The 12,849-nt window shown below is 41.4% G+C and overlaps 1 long non-coding RNA gene across 1 annotated transcript; it reads left to right on the forward strand.

Moving 5' to 3' along the window:
* Window positions 1-11,958: 11,958 nt before the first annotated feature.
* LOC115281956 lies at window positions 11,959-12,535 on the forward strand. Its single transcript, XR_003904469.1, has 3 exons — window positions 11,959-12,031; window positions 12,152-12,286; window positions 12,376-12,535. It is a non-coding gene; the product is annotated as an uncharacterized LOC115281956 (long non-coding RNA).
* Window positions 12,536-12,849: the final 314 nt, after the last annotated feature.

Below are 12,849 nucleotides of genomic sequence, written 5' to 3' on the forward strand. Positions count from 1 at the left end.
AATAGAAGGAAACTCTAAGTAGCACCTAAACAGATAGAATTGAGTCGGATTGCAAGTTATAGAAAGACAGACAATGGCTTTACCCCATGGGGAGTATATTTCTTCTCATATGATAAAAAAGCCACGGCTAATGAAGCTGCTCAATGATATCACCAAGCCTTCCTCCTTTCTATTCCACCATCCTTAGTCTGTCACTTTTGTCCCATGTTAAAAGATGACTACTGAACCTCTAGGGTGTTGCATTTGTGTACTAGGTCAGGAAGAAAAGGGAAGGGATAAGAAACTGAATGAATAAATCTTCTCAGAAGCCCCAACCAGATACTTGTGTTTATATCTTGTTGCCTAGAATTGGAACACATGGTCCCCTTCCCTGCAAGGGAGTGTACAGTAGATGAAGGTGGAGAAGGAAGCTATGAATAGCTTTTGGTACTCAATACACAGAACCTACAGGCATGTAAATAGCTGGGCATCTTAGTTAGTATTTCATAAAAGTGACATCTAAAGATATTAACATAGCCAGAGTCTGTTGCCTGCCATTCATAAAGCAAAAATTTTTTATTACTTTTTAAAAGTTACATCTAAGTTAGTTAGCATATAGTGCAGCAATGAGTTCAGGAGTAGAATCCAGTAATTAATCCCCTGCAGATAACACCCAGTGCTCATCCCAACAAGTGTCTTCCTTAATGCCCCTTCCCCATTTAATCTATGACCCCACCCACCCAACCCCTCCAGCAACTCTCAGTTTGTTCTCTATATTTAAGAGTGTCTAATGTTTTGTCCCCCTCCCTGTTTTTATATTAATTTTGCTCCCTTTCCCTTATGTTCATCTGTTTTGTATCTTAAGCTTCACATATGAGTGAAGTCATGATATTTGTCTTTGTCTGACTGACTAATTTTGCTTAGCATAATACACTCTAGTTCCATCCACATTGTTGCAAATGGCAAAATTTTATTCTTTTGATTGCCGAGTAATACTCCAGTGTGTGTGTGTGTGTGTGTGTGTGTGTGTGTGAATGTGTGTATGTACCACATCTTCTTGATCTATTCATCTGTCCATGGACATTTGGACTCTTTTCATAGTTTGGCTATTGTTGATAGAACTGCTATAAACATAATGGGTGTATGTGCCCCTTTCAAAACAGCACACTTGTATCCCTTGGATAAATACCTAGTAGAGCAATTACTGGGTCATAGCACAGTTCTATTTTTAATTTTCTGAGAAACCTCCATACTGTTTTCCAGAGTGGTTGCACCAGTTTGCATTCCCACCAGCAGTGCAAACGAGATCCTCTTTCTCTGCATCCTCACCAACATCTGTCGTTGCCTGAGTTGTTAATGTTAGCCATTCTGACAGGTTTGAGGTGGTATCTCATTGTGGTTTTGATTTGTATTTCCCTGATGACGAGTGATGTTGAGCATTGTTTCATGTGTCTGTTAACCATCTGGATATCTTCTTTGAAAAATTGTCCATTCATGTCTTTTGCCCATTTCTTCCCTGGATTCTTTGTTTTTTGGGTGTTGAGTTTGATAAGTTCTTTATAGATTTGGGATACCAATCCTTTATCTGATACATCATTTGCAAATATCTTCTCCATTCCGTTGGTTGCCTTTTAGTTTTGCTGATTGTTTCCTTTGCCATGTAAAAAACTTTTTATCTTGATGAGGTCCCAATAGTTTACTTTTGATTTTGTTTTCCTTGCCTCTGGAGACGTATTGAGTAAGAAGTTGCTGTGGCCAAGGTCAAAGAAGTCTTAAGGCAAAAAATTTTTGAGCATATTCTACGTACTATTACTTTTTTTAATTTATTTTTTGCATTTTTAATTTATTTTTAATTTATTTTTGAGAGACAGAGAGGACAGAGTGTGAACAGGGGAGGAGCAGAGAGAGAAAGAGACACAGAATCTGAAGCAGGATCCAGGCTCTGAGCTTGCGGTCTGCACAGAGCCTGATGCATGGCTCGAACCCACGAATTATGAGATCATGACCTGAGCCGAAGTTGGACGCTCAACCAACTGAGCCACCCAGGGGCCACAACGTACTATTACTTCCTTGAGAACATAAAGATAAAGGCAATATATTGCTTCATTTATTCTCTTTATAACATCTTTTTGAAAGTTCCAAGTAGCAGTCCCAGCACTCAGGGGACAAGCAGGTGTGTTCAGCTTTATGTTGCCTCTTCATATCAGTTTCAAACCCAATCAAAACAGGAATTGAATCACTCCACTGAGACAATTAGCTCAGTCAACTATTCAATGTCCTGTCATGTAAACGGTTCCCTTTCTGAAAAACTACCCTAAATTAAATTCGTATTCAGACAGTCTTGCCCAACTAACTTCTGTAGCTCATTTGGACCAGCATTATTTGAAATGTTTATAGCAACTTGTATATGTTTATAGGGTAAATATGAAAGCTTGTATTATACTAAATGAAAATAGAGATCTACTTGAGGTAACCTATTTATGAATACAACTTAAAAATCCTGGTGCTATCACCCTGATTTCTTATATGAATAGGCAAAGCATAAACATGTAGATTTCTTTAAGAAAACTGTTGCATTAGACTTCAAATTTTCTAGATCAGAGATAGGCATACTATATAGCCCATGGGCCAAATCTGGACTGCCTGTTATAAATAAAGTTTTATTGGAACACAGCCATACCCTTGTGTTTATGTATTGTCTAAGGCTGCTTTGTAACTACAACTGGCCGAGCTGAGTAGTTGTGATAGAGACTGTTTGGCCCTTAAAGCCTAAACTATTTGCTATCTGTCCCTTTATAGAAAAAGTTTTATTTATCATGACTTAGCATATATTAGGTAGGTGCTCAATAAATGCTTCTTGATTTATTGAAGGAATATATTCAAGGCTTTTTAGTTGGATATGATCAACAAACCAACAAATCTAAACACAAAGCATTTTAAATTTCCCCAATTTATCTGATATTTGCTTGTTTGATGGTAGTTTGCTATTGTTGACAGACCATATGCCTGACAAGGAACATATTAATGCTTTGGGATTCCAGAATGCAAACTGCTCGAGGTCCTAGTTTTCAAAGAGTTGGTCTTTGGGCTAAATATGTCTCATTGACATGTTTTATTTGGCCCACATGATGTTACTGTTGTTTGTTTTTAAAGTAGCATTAGCTGCCAACATTTAAAAATAAGGAAACTTCACATTATAATCTAAATTTCCAGCTTCTTTTGAAGATTTGGAAGATCAGGCAGACAATGTGGGGTACACAGTTTGGTTAGGGCCATGACCACCTGGGGCCGAGGAACTGTTGCCTCCCCAGATGGGGCACATGCTCTCCGGTCACCACAGTCCCAACCACTCACTACAGTCTCACCCATGGCTTATCCCAGCCAGGTGCCTTCTCTGCCGGGCCCTTTTGTAGCCATTTGTACTTAGGACCGTTATTCTAGGAGTATCATTTGCTACAAAGGCCCTTGAACTGTCACACAAGTTGAAAGCTATACATCTTCTTCATTCTTTTGGATTGCAAACAGACTGGTACATCTGAAGACAAAACAGGAAAGAGGGACAATGCTATGAAGACCATTACCTTCATTCCAACTGGAACACAACTTGATTCCACCCCCTCCTTCCTTTTTCAAACAAGCCTGAGGACTCAGCCTGCTTCCCTTCCAGCTACTCAGCTCCTTCCACCCACTGCATCCCCTGGAGTTGTTTACCTCAACCCCTGGAGTGCCGTCTCCCCAGTCCCCTGCTTCCTTGCTGCTCTTGGACAGAAACACCTCTTTGTTTTTAGAGTTTTACTGTTAATCATTACAGGGAACCAGACAGGAAATAACAAGGAGGAAATTACAAAGTTAAAGAAAACCAAAACTTATAGTCATAGTCCCTGATTCCCTTAATGAGGTGGCACCTGGAAGTATCCTATTTTTATCCTCTCCTATTAGGTTCTCATCGCTGGTGCATTTTTACAAAGGGCCTAGAGACTCTGTATATCCAAATGGTACTGAAGAATCTCCTTGATGGAACTGGAACCGTTAGGTGGCAGCACAGGGCATATCTTTTCAAGTCTTTCTGTATCAGGCTGGTGGATGTGAGACACCAAACTGTCTAGGAAAGGATAACTTAGTACCATATCAGGGCAAGCACTTGAGCTGAGACCAGCAAGAGGATAAGAGCCGATAACGGGCTCCTAGTTCCATTGTGCAGTCAAGTAGCCAAGTGTGGAGTTCTTGTCTCCTCTGTGGCTTTCCCTGATATGTTGATTAGAATCACAGACCCTCCAGGATGATAAGAATCTTCAAGTCTGACACCTTGATTTTATAGACAGAGGCTTGACTGTCCTCCTATTGGTTCTAGGCCATGAGACCAGTCAGACATTTTTACAGTTTCACTAGACCCTTCTGGTCTGTTCCTCCTGGTTAAAAGTCTGCTTCATATAGTTAAAGACTAATTTTCCTAGTTTCAAAGGTGAAACTAAGACGGGGTTCTTTGCCTCCGACAGAGCAGGACTTTTTATAAAAAACAGAGACTTAATTGGACACAGGTAAACAAAAGTAAGGTTTGGTTGTGTCTCCACTGACTTAACCCATCCGGGAGAAAACTGAGGGCCCCTTATCCAGAAGGGGAATTATGGCTCGCAACACGCTAAACAGGCTAATGTGTGCTCACCTTTATGGGACCAGCGAGTATCAATGTGGCCAAGCATATAAAAAATTATAAAAGCATATAAAAAAATTGTGTCCTCAGGCTTCAGTTAGCTTAGAGGACTGTCTCATGATCAAAAGAGAAGAGACCTTACTGTGAGATAACATTTGCTTGAAGGGGTCAGGCCTCAGAAGAGGAATTTTGTTGGGAACTACCACCACCAATATAGTCTTACTTGCTTATGTTGAGGCACCGTTCTTGGTGTCGTAGGGTCTGGCTACTCAAGTTGTGGTCTTTGGACCAGCAGCAATACCTGGGAGCTGGTTAGAAATGCAGAATCCCATGTAATGCCTGGGTGGCCCAGTTGGTTGAGCATCCAACTTTGGCTCAGGTCATGAGCTCATGATTCATAGGTTCAAGCCCCATGTTGGGCTCCGTACTGACAGCTCAGAGTCTGGAGCCTGCTTCACATTCTGTGTCTCCCTCTCCCACTTGTGCTCTGTCTCTTTCAAAAATAAATAAATATTTTAAAAAATACAGAATCTCAGACTCAACCCATTCCTGCTGAATCAGCATTTCCATTTTATCAATGCCCAAGCACATTAAAGTTTAAGAAGCACAGCTTTAGAACACCCTAGAGAAATACATACTCAAACAGTCCCTAACTCAAAGAATTTATAGACCAGCTTAGGAATACAAACCACACATATGAAAAATGTCTTGAAAATGACCAGTAAGAAATGTGTCATTAACACCATGTAAGGTGCCCTAGAAGGTATAGAACACACACATTTTGAAAGGATGCAAAAGAATGATGATGGTTAAGTGGTGTCTGTGAGGTGTCAGGTGGTGAGATTCTGATAAGCACGTGTTAATGCAGAGGGAAGGCCAGGGGAAGGCATTTCAGGTGGAGCGATCAGGATAAAACCCACGAGGAGGCAAATGAATTTTATTATCAGCTATTTTATTATCTTATGCATGTCCCCAGACTTTCATGGGGTCCTTTTAACATATCACCTGATGCTGTGACTACACATGTAGTCACAACATGTGACTCAACACCTGTTAGGTCTTTTTGTTTAATCAGTGGATTTTGTGGGAATTCTTCAAAGGCATTCACCAACACGCAAACTTTTTTTCTTTGGATTCAAACAGGCAGATCCTTACCCTTTCTTTTCTTGTGCAGTTGGCTGTGATTTCTAGCTCTTCTTCTATAATCGGGTAAAAGGAAATTCCTTACATGTGCACTCTCCTAAATTGCTTGAGCCTTTCTAATGTGGTGCAAATCTTCCCTGTAAAGCTCTTAATAAGATCTCATAAAAGATTAACCCAAACGTGTTTTCAGTTTCTAGATAAAGTTAATCATCCTGGAGGGCCAGGAATTAACATGAAAACTGGAAACTTTTGTTGTTCCTGTCTTTATGTCACTTTATGCAAAGCAAAAGTGATTGCACAGGAAATGAAATCCAGAATTTCAGTGTTTATTTGCCAAACGAGCTGGTGTAATAGTAACTAACGCTCTTCTCAGACATGTATCTGAAAACCCAGAGGGTTGATTCAGGGGTGAAACAGTGGGCTTGGAATGGAGAGTGTAAGAGCGCCCCCACTGGATGACTGAGGGAAGGCACATCAGGAGAGCCTGCCCGGCCAGCTTCCTGAAGCAGGTAGACTCCAGAAATGAAATATGATCAATTTGAGCTAATAACACCCTTTATATAATTGTTTAGAATAATGCCACCATAAGCTCAGGGACACTTCGCCTTCTCTGAGCACTGTTGTGGGTCGGTGATATCAGGATGGAGCCCTGAATCTGTCCAAGTGGATGTCTGCCCTTTGGCTTCAGGGCTGCAAATTTCTTTGACCAGCAACACTCTGGCAGAAAGGACCGATTGCCCAGGAGCAGCTGACTGCTCATCTCTGTCACCGCCTATCAGCAAGCAGCTTGTCACCAGCTGCCCAGTGCACCCAGGAAAAAAAAAATGGTTCCTGTATTCCTGTATTCACAGAGATAATTTGAGTTGAAAAGAGTAGCATCAAGGAAAGAGAATGGTGTCACCAAATCAATACTCGAGCTTCACAAATTAATGTCTTAGCTCTGGTTCTGAGTTTATATTCAGGAGGCCACTGCTCCCAGACAGAGACACTAAGTGGAACAGACATTTCATTCCCAAAAACAGTAAATTCCCTTTCCTTAATGAGGAGTCAACTAGAGACTTGATACGTTAAAGAAAATTCATTGAGAACATCCATTAACTGTGAATTTTATGCTTATTGTGGCGCATCTCTAGGAAATAACGTCGAGATGCTGGGAGAGGGGAGCTGCATGCCTGGTATGAATGCTGATTACAGAAATGAATCTTCTACACCCATGTTCACAGAGCATTATGCACAAAGCTAAAACAGAAGTAACTCAAGTGTCCATGGTTGAACGAATGGTAAAAAAGAAACTGTGGGAGACACATACAATGGAATGCCATTCAGCCTTTTTTAAGGAAGGAAACTTGGATACGAGCCACAACATGAATGAATCTTGAAGACGTTATGCTTAGTGAAATAAACCAGTCACAAAAGGACAAATATTATATGATTTCATTTATCTGAAGCACCTACAGTAGTCATGTTCATAGAAACAGAAAGTAGAATGGTGGTTTCCAGGGTCTGGGGTGAGGGCAATGGGATTTATTATTTGGTGGGCACAGAGTTTCAGTTTAAGAAGAGAAAGTTCTGAAGGTGGACGGTGGTGATGGTTGGACAACAATGTGAATGTACTTATTGCCGCTGAACTGTAAACTTAAAAACGGTTAAGATGGTATATTTATATTATGGATATTTCGTCACAATAGGGGGGAAATGAATGTTTCATCTGTCAGTTAGAGAGCAAACCCTTTACTTAAAGGAATCTCAACATCATTGGCTCCAAGGAGATTTCTTAGAAATGTTCAGTGGAGTACAAATAGTTTAACCCCTGATTGAGTTTACTTTTGGACATAAATTTATAATCATAGAGGTTGACAAACTGATTACATATCAATCAGCCATTTAAAATAATACAGATTGCAACGTGCTGACATAAGATTTACTAGCTAAGCAGTTTTCTTGTCTTGTAAATTGGGGGTTTTCAAATTTAAATGTATATGGAAATCACCAAAGCATTTTGTTAAAAATACAGATTCTGATTTAATAGGCTTGGGCTGAAGTTTAAAATTCGTTTGTCTAAACAGCTCTGGGTGCTGCTGATTCTGCTGGCCCAGGGAACATTTTAAGTAGCAAGAGTGTAGGTAGGTCTTTCTTCAGTTAAGACTCCTGTCCATACCATGAAGATAACAGCCCCCTCCTTAAAACTGAACATTGGCATCTCCAGGTTTGAAGAAAAGGAAGAGTCTCTGGGTGTTTTAATTACTTCTGGAATCCTCTCACTTTCCTTCTTACTGCCATCAAAATTCAGGTGTTAGAGATCTACAACTCTTTCTTTTTCTTCAGTCCAAGCATGGACAAAACATAAGTCTGTTGCCCTTTAGGTATAGGCCAGATCACCTGCAATTTCCGAAATCATGCTTACAGGAAGGAGGAAGGAAGGAAGGAAGGAAGGAAGGAAGGAAGGAAGGAAGGAAGAAAGGGAGGGAGGGAGGGAGGAAGGAAGATAAGCAGTTAAAACAGAGAGAGAGAGAGACAGAGGGAGAGTGAGAAATAAGACAAAAACCAAAAGCAGACTTCTGAAGTACTCTAGAAGAATCCTTCAGTGTCTGTTCATTGTTTCCAGGCTAAAAGTTCAGAGTCCACAGAAAGGGTTATCAGGGCCTGTCTTCCTCTCCCAGCTCATCTCCTGCCATTCCTCTCCATGTTCAGCCGTTACGAAGTCTATTTTTCTTGACTTTACAGTTGTTCTCTTCCTCATCTGCAACCTCATCCCCTCCTTGTATCACCTGGCTCGGGCACTGTGTCTTCTGGAAGGACTTCTCCAACCATGTTTGCCACCTCATTTCCTCCCCTCTGTGTTGGGTTGTCTTTCTCTGTCTTCAACTGCACCTGGTGCTTACCTCTATCACAATACTTCATAATATATTTTAATTGTATTGCACTGTGAGCTCTTCGAGGGGTGGATCTTCTGTCCCTAGTGCAATGTCTAGACCAAACTAAAACGTTTGTTGAAAGAATGAGCAAATGCATAAGAACTGTAACATTGTGTGACATTTGAGGAAGACATTGCTCAGTTCCTAAAACGCCATGAAGCTGCCCTCAGAATGACTTTTCTAAAGGTCAAACACATTGACACCAATTTCGATGTTCCAGCAACTACGACTAAACTCCCCTATTCTGATAAGCTGTATTACCCCAGCTTCCTCATTTTATAGCATCTTCTCTGGAAAACCAAATGCAAAGAAATGCACAAGGTGATAACGTAATTTTTTAAATGGAATTTAGTGGAAGGCTAGAATCTATTTGACTATTAGTATCCAAGTTGCATTCTTCTTATTGCCAGTTTGGCCCTACAATAAGTCTTTAAAATTGCAAAGCCTCCAAATTGGAGGTCTCAGGCCATCTAGCTGTTACTAGCAACCTCCAAATTGGTACATTTATAATATATCTGTAGATTTTACATAGATTCTGCCTGCTTTGTGCAAAGTACTATGCCCAGGCCTATGGGGATTATCAAACTCCTAATGCCCTCAAGATCTTTGCCCTTTAGTGGTCTGTGCAATTTGCTTTCATGGCCTCAGCACCTACCTATCCCCTGGTCAACCTCTAGCCTCCATCTCTCCCGTCAACACTAGACAGATGTTTCTACCAGCCAGCGGGGCTCGCACACCTGAATGCCATGCACACATCTTACATGTACCATGTCATCCTCCCATCTCCCAAACCTGTTCTCCGTTTACTAGCTATTCTGGTTAACGGAACCCTCATTTCCTCATCTACCCAGACTATTGATTTCTAAGTCATTCCTAACTTCTTCCTTTCCCACATCATCTCCCATCAATCAGTGCTAAAGTCTTGCTGGTTCAATCTCTCAAGTCTTCCTTTAACCCATCCTGTTCCCTCTTTTTCAATCATCAAGACCTTCTTACTTCTCATCTAGGTTATTGAAGTAACCTTTCTGCTGACTTCTTTGCCTCCAATCCCTCCCCAGGATAACTCTCCTGCAGATTGCTGCTGGAGCGTCTTTCGAAAACCCAATCCTAATACTGCCCTTCCATTACTTAGTCCTACAGCAAGTCCCTTTTATCTGTAAAATAAAGTCCAAAGCCCACATCAAGAGCTACAAAGCTCCACGTGACTTACCTTTTACCACACTTCTCTCTGACACTCTCCCCACACACCTCAAGATCCCTCCAAACTCCTTACTGTTCCCTCAGCACACGATGCTGGCTTCTCCTGCAGGGACTTTCCAAATGCTCTAAAATTTCAGCCCAGAAAACTCCTGTTATCTTTAGATCAATTCAAATATCATCTCCTTTGTGAAGACTTCACTTCAAAGCACTCAGTACATGCTTCTATTATAGCTATTCTCATGTTTTATTATAATTATTTTTTATATGCCTCCTCCCCTCTAGTTCCTTTAGGAACTGAGCTCCTAGAATATAGTGGCCATGTCTCACACTGTTTTGTATCTTGGCCTTTGACACTGTACTTAGTGCATATCAAGCCCACCATAGGGAGCCTGGGCAGCTCAGTAGGTTAAGTGTCCAACTCCTGATTTCAGCTCAGGTCATGATCTCACAGTTGCTGGGGTCGAGTCCCACATCAGGTTCTGTGCTTAGGGCACGGAGCCTGCTTGGGATTCTTTCTCTCTCTCTCTGCACTCCCCCACTCACACTCTCTGTCTCTCTCTCAAAATAAATAAACTTTTTTTTTAAAAGCCTACCATAAATGTTCAATGAGTGACTAATTGAATAATTTAATGAATAAATAATTGGCTGTGATAAGAGTCCGAATAAGAGCAGTAAGAAAGATGCAAATAGGGGTGCCTGGGTGGCTCAGTCCATTAAGTGTCAGACTTTGGCTCAGGTGATGACCTCATGGTTCATGAGTTCAAACCCCACATCAGGCTCTGTGCCAACAGCTCAACGCCTGGAGCCTACTTCAGATTTTGTGTCTCCCTCTCTCTTTGCCCTCCTGCGCTCACACTCTATTTCTCCCTTTCAAAAAATAAATAAACATTTTTTTTAAATTTTAAGAGAGAGGGAGAGCATAGTAGGAGAGGAGCAGAGGAAGAGAGAGAGAGAGAGAGAGAGAGAGAGAGAGAGAGAGAGACTCTTAAGGGGCTCCATACCTGACTCAGGGCTTAATCCCACAATCAAGACAAGAGCCAAAATCAAGAGTTGGAGGCTTACCCAACTGAGCCAACCATGTACCCCCCAAAATGACATTAATTCCTTTTGTCTCCGGTGTAACAGACCTCTAGTTCATATAAAATATATGATATTTCATATAACAATCTGGACTCTTAATAATTTCCCTATTTGTAAATAGAGATCTCTTCTTTTTATCTAAGAAGGATTTAAGCGGCAACCTCCTAATGGCTTATGTGTTCCTACGGTAGCTTCTTGCATAGAAGGTACCTAAATGTTTGCCGAATGAAGATGGAAAGGATTGCTCAGGCCCCACTGGCACTTGTGAGTTGGTAGGCAAACTCTCATACCTTTAGAGAACTAGCTGTTGTACTTGGAGGAGGTAACCATCCCTACCCTACATGTCTTACTGCATTTCTGTCCATTCCAATTCACTGGGGTTATATCTTTTTTCACATAGATCTTTTGAACTTAGAACTCTGAAAGCCTGTGTATCTTCACGGGTCATAGCTCCACAGTGCCAATCTGCCCCAGTGTGGTTAATGTTTAGCCCCTAAACCACTGGTTGAATGTCCTTAAGTCTAAAAGAATAACAAACACATGCTCATGGATAGCGTGGGGTTATTTAGTGATAGGTGCTTTGTGGCCAGCACCTCAGTTATCTTTCTAGCATTCCTCTCAGGCACGTGTCATCCTCCTTTCCCAAAAGAGAAAAGGATGCACAGACCAGGCGAATCCAACTCAAGGGCAATTCCTGAGGAACTTAATCAAGAAGCAAAGTCTAGAGGCACCTGGGTGGCTCAATCGGTTAAGCGGCCAACATTGGCTCAGATCATGATCTCATGGTTTGTGAGTTCGAGCCCCATGTCAGGCTCTGTGCTGACCGCTCAGAGACTGGAGCCTGCTTCACATTCTGTGTCTCCCTCTCTCTTTGCACCTCCCCTGCTCATTCTCTCTCTCTCTCTCTCTCTCTAAAAAATAAACATTAAAAAAATTATAATAAAGAAAGAAGCGAAGTCTACTAACCTCCAGAACTTTCTTACAGGTCTGTTGTATATTGGGATCCTACACAGAATTTGGAACCCAAATTTCTGGATTCCCAGACGTGTGCTTGACCCACCAGGTAGTAATGAATGTCTACATTTTCTCCAGGCTGAATTGTCCAGAATTATCATTTTATTTATTGTCTTTTCCTTCTATCATGGACAATTATCAGCTACTGCTCCTTCTCTTTTCCTAATAGGTCTCCAAATTTCTGTGCCATGTGGGAAGCGCCCAACTTTCTTTTAGGGATGAGATCCACTGGCTGTAAACTCATCTGCGAATCCTATCACACAGGCCCAGCTGCGGCTTTAGGGATGGCCTGTGACCTAAAATGGTATAATCAGAGTGGGCCTTGGGAGTTTGCAGGGAATGTTGGGATTTGGACTCTTTTCAGCCTGATAAATGGTCTTATTTCTGCTGCAGCCATAGTAAAAAACATAATGGTGACCGGAGATGGAGGGGTTGCATCATGTGGTAACAAAAGAATGAATCCACCCAGAGGAAGCAGAGCCAAGAAATTGATCCCTGTTGTTGGCGTCCTGGATCAAATCATGTGAGCCAATAAATTATCTTTATTGCTTAAGCCTGTTTGAAGTTGTCTTATTTCACTTGGAACATTAAAACTTTCTCATTGATGTGCTCTGGTTACTCATAATCTGTGTGACAGCAGAGACCCGATCTATTTTGATCATTGTACCCCTGGCACATAATAAGCATTCAGGAAGTACGGCTGGGAGGAGCACCTTTCATAAACTCCCTTTACTCATGTGACTACTAAGGAACCCGGTGTTCAACAGGAAAGTAGGGACATGGAACCAGAAGCCAGGATCTCACCTCAACACAAAGCTGTTTTAGCTACCAGGAAGTCTCCCAGTGAATATGCCGAGATCTTTGTAG

This window comes from Suricata suricatta, chromosome 17 (genome assembly GCF_006229205.1).
Source record: "Suricata suricatta isolate VVHF042 chromosome 17, meerkat_22Aug2017_6uvM2_HiC, whole genome shotgun sequence".
Classification (NCBI taxonomy): domain Eukaryota; kingdom Metazoa; phylum Chordata; class Mammalia; order Carnivora; family Herpestidae; genus Suricata; species Suricata suricatta.